At 40.9% G+C, this 6113-nt stretch overlaps 1 pseudogene; it reads left to right on the forward strand.

Moving 5' to 3' along the window:
* The first annotated feature begins 5030 nt into the window (after positions 1 to 5030).
* LOC111542839 lies at positions 5031 to 5653 on the forward strand (annotated as a pseudogene).
* The last annotated feature ends 460 nt before the right edge of the window (positions 5654 to 6113 follow it).

The raw sequence follows: 6113 nt of genomic DNA on the forward strand, positions 1-6113 counted from the left end.
TTGTTGGGGCTGTGAATTCAGGGTTATCTCAACTCTTACTTCTCTACTCTTACCATGAGGATCGAGGCCTGGTCTTTAGCAGGGTCTGTCTTGTGGTCGTAAGAGAGGAAGGCGTCTGTAAACACTGCCCTGGGAGCCTTCTAACTTTCACATTTTGCCTTAAGTGGCTAATTGGCTGAATGGAGCTTGTTATTTTCTCTCTTCAGTGCATCAATAACACTTAGCAACAACCAAACAGATCCCCCAGTCCTTATAATTACTATTTCTATCATACTTCACAATGTCAAAGATATCACAGAAGCCATTGCATCCCTTCAACCTGTCATCCATTCCAAGTCACCACAGGTAAAATTCTTGGTAATTGCCATGCTGCAGTGTGCCAGAGGCCTTCAATAGTCGCTTCACACTAGGGAGGGAGTCCTAGTTGCCATCTGGCTGGAAAGGGATCCAACTTCACAACTGCATCTCAGGCATTGCTAGCTCCTCTTTCTCTGACCAACTGTTTATTTTGGTGGTCTGTGGAGTGTATAGGTGGTGAGAAATTACAGCCAGCTTGGTCTTGAAAAGAAAATGAGAAGTAGGGTGGTAGAGAGAACGGAGATAAAGAGTAGGGCTTGGAATTAGAAGTAATTAGGATTACAGCAGAGAGGAGATAGCTAGTAGAGAAAAGAGGGGGAGAATGCAAGGGCTTGAGTTGGTGAGATGACATGGAATACAAAATTGATTGGATTGCTGCTGCTTCTGAGATTGGAGGCACAAAAACAAAGAAATACATACAACTAAGTTTGTCAGTCATAATAATATAAATAATAATAGCTAATATTTACTGACTCCTTACTGTGTGTGAAGAATAGTTCCAAATGCATAGGCAGAAATTAATTTTCATTTAATAACATCAGAAAATGATTTTTTAAAGTTTTCTACCAGGTCTTTGACATAATTCAATACATTAAAATGGGAGAAAATAACTCAAGTGTTTAAAACATCATTTTCTTGCTATTAAGCCCCATTTCCTTCTGCACTTTTCTTAAGCGTTAGGATTTTTATTTCATTTTTTTATAAGCAACAATTAGAAAAAGCCACTCTTACAAAGTTCCTATTGTTTCAGTTCTTTCTCTCCACCATTAGCCCTTTACTTTTAATATAATGGGCAAGCCTAAAAATAAAAATTGTCTTGTGTATGGCACATAATGGAATGTGAATGAAGAGTTGAAAAAGAAAAAAACATTTCTTTTTCACAAGGCATCTCGATTTGATGGCCCAGCAGGCAGCAGTTTATTGCAGCAGTTGCTGCAGAGATCTTAAAAAAGGTGAGGCTTTGCCCTGAGCAAAAAGGACAAAGTTAACAAGAAGCTATATAGTGTCTCAACACTGCAAATAAACGTGGAACGGTGCAAGGGATAATGTAATGGGACATGTGTCGTAGGAGAGGTCTTCGGAGTATTCTGTTGTGATGGAGACCGAGCAGTATCTTGATCATTTCCTACATCTGTGTAGCTCCTTTTACCTGAAGGCTATGAGAAGCTCTGAAGAATATATTAATGGAGAATAATAATCTCATGATTGTTGCAATTGAATTCCTACAAGCATGAAACTTCCTTTACAAATTAAAGCAGAGATTATGAGTTAACTGCAGGGCTTTTCACCCAACAATATTATTTAAATATTACTGATTTTAAGATGATAGAGGCTTATAAGCTTTCGCAATATAAGCTGTTTTTGTTTGTAAACAGCAGTGGTGGCCATTTTTGGCCCTATGAAAAAAGATAGGCCTAGGCAGTAGCACTTGACTTTAGGATAACTGGATTTATTTCAAGTTACTTTAAATTATTATTTAATAAAATAGAACCAGTGTGTTACTCATTTCCTCATTAATAACATTGATAATTTTCAAAATTAGTTCATATTTTGTACTAAAAACTTACCATAACTTAATATAAAGTCAGCAATTTTGAACCATGTCTGAGGAGGTTCTGTTCCTGAATACTTCCTTATAAAGTTGTTTCACCTGCAGCATTAACTCTAGGGATGACAGTAGAGTAAGTTCTCAGTTTATTTCTTTTGTTTAATCAATAGATGAAATAACTGCTGTAAACAGCTGTAGTAGGGAAATAATTTAACATGGTTTGAATTTGTGTTCTCAAATCTGTTGATTAACAGAACTAGGGCATGGGCCTTATGCTAAAGAAAACTTGCAAATCTGCTGCTGGACATTTTTCTTTAAAATGTTAGGAGCACCCACTAAAGGACTAAAGACCATAAAAAAATTAGCTAACAAAAAGGTTTATTTCAAAGTATATTGTTCACTTTTAGCCATTCATTTAGAGTCTATGTTTACTATAAGTATTTAAAGTTATCATTATGCTAGTTTCTTTTAATGTAATGGTTTGGTGTTAGTGTATGTAAGGGAGCTTTTAATGAGATAAATGATTGGGTCTGTGTTAGTCAATATGCTCTTGACTTACAATGGCAAAAACCTACTTAAAATAGTCTGAGTGATCCCAGGAATATGGCAGCAGTGAAGGCGTTGTTGTGTCTCCAAATGCTTACATAAAAGGAGACAAAGCTGGATAGCAACACTAAAAACCTATTAACAATGTTTACCACAAAGCCAGGAGACAGGCTATCCCCACAAACCAAACACAGTCAGTACATGAAGACAAACCACTTGACCCAAGACCTGTACAGTGTCAACATCTATGTGAGAGAAAGCAGAGGAATCGGTGGAGAACAGGAGAACCAAATACCCACAGAAGTTCACCATAAAGTGAGCAGACCAATTTGAGAACAGCAATGAATACTAAGAGGGTTTTGTTTAATCCGGTATTGGGTGAGTGCAAGGGAATGATGTGTGCTGAAGGATCTGGAATCGTTTAGCTCCTAAATTCACCACTGAAACAGACTTGCAAGGATTCTCTTCCAGGACAGTGCGCCACTCTAAGATGAAACGGCTTGGAATAGAGTCAGAGCAAGTCAAGCAAAATAGAGACAACTGAGACAAGAAAAGAGAAGTTTGAGAAAAGATTGAGTTAAAACAACAACAATAAAAACTCTGTAGCTTTGAATTTGAATTGAGAGTGTCAGCATGGACTCATGAATATGGAAAGACTGAGATGAGTTCTAGAAACAATGACCAGCTCAGTAGTAATGTGTATTCCTAATGCCAAATATGTCATTTTGAAGGCAGGGTTTCTTTGGAGAAATTGGCTGCTTACAACATGGGACTATGAACGACAATAGCTGCTTGTATCACAATAGAAAGAGGCCACTAGACATTATATTTCACTAGATTAAAGACCCATACCATCTATGGTCTTGCTAAAGGCAGGGAACCTGAGTCTGATCAAGCCTTTCACTCACTCTAGCTGCCAATTTGCTGGAAATTGGAAACAGAAGACAGAAAACAGTACAGAGGAACATGCTGAACAGTGTCAAATGTAAAGAAAGGGAGGGGGGAGAACACATAGATGAAAGGGATTTAAATGGCAAAATTTAATGGACAACAATAAACTATAGTGGCTAGGGATGCACATTTGGGTGGCAAAACTATAAAGAAATGAGGAATTTATTGGTATAAAAGTCCAGATTGTGATTACTTTTTTGAGATAGAGACAGGGCACACAGAGGGGTGATGTGGTTTGGCTGTGTCCCCACCCAAATCTCATCTTGAATTGTAGCTCCCATAATTCCCACATGTTGTGGGAGGGACCCAGTAGGAGATAATTGAATCATGGGGGTGGTTTCCCCCATACTGTTCTCATGGTAGTGAATAAACCTCATGAGACCTGACGATTTTATAAGAGGTTTCCGCTTTCGCTTTGCTCTCATTCTCTCTCGTCTGCTGCCATGTAAGACATGCGTTTCTCCTTCCGCCATGATTGTGAGGCCTCCCCAGCCACATGGAACAGTAAGTGCATTAAACCTAGTTTTCTTTATAAATTACCCAGTCTCAGGTGTGTATCAGCAGAGTGAAACAGACTAATGCAAGGGGCTTCTGAGATAATTGGCAAAGTTTTATTTCTTGACCTGGCAGGTGATTTCAAGAGTGGTATTTTGTGTGGCTCTCTGTATCTATTTACTTTAAAATAGGTTAAGATTTAAGCAAAAAAGGGATTTTTTTATGTACTATATATCCAAGTATTTCAGGAGTAGGTCACAGAATTGTCTGAATTCCGGGGTTCAAATGATCACACTAGGATGGAGTCTTTTTCTCATAATTGTTTGACTCTCTCCATGGACCCTCCCCACATTATCTTCACTTGTTGTCATTCTCTGTTGGGATGGGGGGGCCCTGAAACAGACCCAGGCTTATGTGATCTTTAAAGCTGTTGGCCCCAAAGAAGCCATGAATATAAACAACCCCTTTGAAACTTCTGGACAAGATTGGAAAAGTAGGAGTAGAAGAGTGATGAGGAAAATTGAAGGCACTGATAGAAGTGATGAAAGCCCATGTCTTACAAACATAACACAATGGACTCAAAGGTGTAAAAGATTAGGAATGAAGAATAGAAACTAACCACAACTTGGTGCTCACAGGACTTAATCAATTGTCTGTACGTTCAGTTGTAAAGGGAACAAACAAAATTCACAGATTTTGTGTAACATGAGATATGATTAATACTACACCTAACCGTTTGTGACAAGAAAATTTATTTTTTGACTTTTGTGTATATTTTTTGGGAATTGTGTATAAAAATAAAATATTTAATAAATCAAAAATTATTTGGGAAAATTAATGAGTGATAGGTGTGTAAGGAAGGGTCTCCTAAATAGGACATTCTTACCTTTTTAATCTGATACTGGCTGGATCAACCATGTCTCCTCTTAACCCTTGGAGCTTCTAGTTGCAGCAAAACACTAAGTTTGGTAAATTCAGCATTGTTCTATGAACTCTGTAATAAAAAATTTGTTCCTGACAGTATATACTTAACAATCAGGATTCTAGTAAATTCAGATGTTGGCCTTTGGAGTTCTCCGGGGCCAGTAGCTGCCTGACCAGGGGCCCGGCGCCACGGGCTTAGCCGACGACCATGGGCTCAGGGTCCAACCAGCAGTTTGCAAGTGGCTGCGCCAAGGCGGCAGAAGAGGCCCCCGAGGAGGGGCGGGAAGATGCAGCCCGGGCGGTGTATGAGCCTCAGCTGCTGCATGGTGCAGGCATGTAAGTGGTTCAGCGTGTGCATGGGGTTCTGCTTGCTGTCCATGACCGCCCGCGCCGGGGTCGCACTCAAACCCCTAGTGGACGTCTGTGTGCATCAGAGTAAGCTGCACTTGAAAGGCTTCCTGAGCTTGAAGGAGGGTGAGGCAGCAGAGTTCACCTTTTAAGTAGTCAGCCACGGGTCTGGAATCCACCTGTGTCACCGGACCTAGCGGGGCGTTCCGTATTGGGAGTGAGAGGTGGCCAAAGGGGAAGAACATGCAGAAGTGCAGATCAGACGTCAGATGCTGCAACTGTGGAGGTCTAGACCATCATGCCAAGGAATGCAAGCTGCCACCCCAGCCCAAGGAGTGCCACTTCTGCCAGAGCATCAGTCATATGGTAGCTTCATGTCCGCTGAAGGCCCAGCAGGGCTCTAGCGCACAGGGAAAGCCAACCTGCTTTCGGGAGGAAGAAGAAATCCACAGCCTTGCCCTGCTCCCGGAGGCGCAGAATTGAGTCACAACGGGTGGGGGCTATTCTTTGCTATCAGGAAGTTTTGAGGAGCAGGCAGAGTGGAGAAAGTGGGAATAGGGTGAATTGGAGCTACTTGGCACTGCCATGTGTCTCAGACTGGGGTTCACACCATCACCCTTTCTTCCCTCTGTTAGGAGAAAGGGTGAGTCAAAGGAGCTCCAACCATGCTCTGTCCAAATATAAGTGGGAGTTCTGGGGGCAACCAGGAGGTGAGAATCACCCTACAACCTGCATGCTTTATCGGAGGCTCCATCTCCAGAATTTCCAGCTTTTGAAAGCGGTCTGGATAGGGAAGTTGTTTTCCTTTTGAAGAAGGATATGCAATAATTCCCATGCCAGAGTGAAATGATTAAGGATAAGACCAGATTCATGGAGCCAAGCCACTACATTCTGTGAAAGGAAATCTCTCAGGAGTAAGGCAGTGTTTTTTTTTCACATCTTG

The sequence above is a fragment of the Piliocolobus tephrosceles genome, chromosome 11, assembly GCF_002776525.5.
Source record: "Piliocolobus tephrosceles isolate RC106 chromosome 11, ASM277652v3, whole genome shotgun sequence".
In the NCBI taxonomy this organism is placed as follows: Eukaryota; Metazoa; Chordata; class Mammalia; order Primates; family Cercopithecidae; genus Piliocolobus; species Piliocolobus tephrosceles.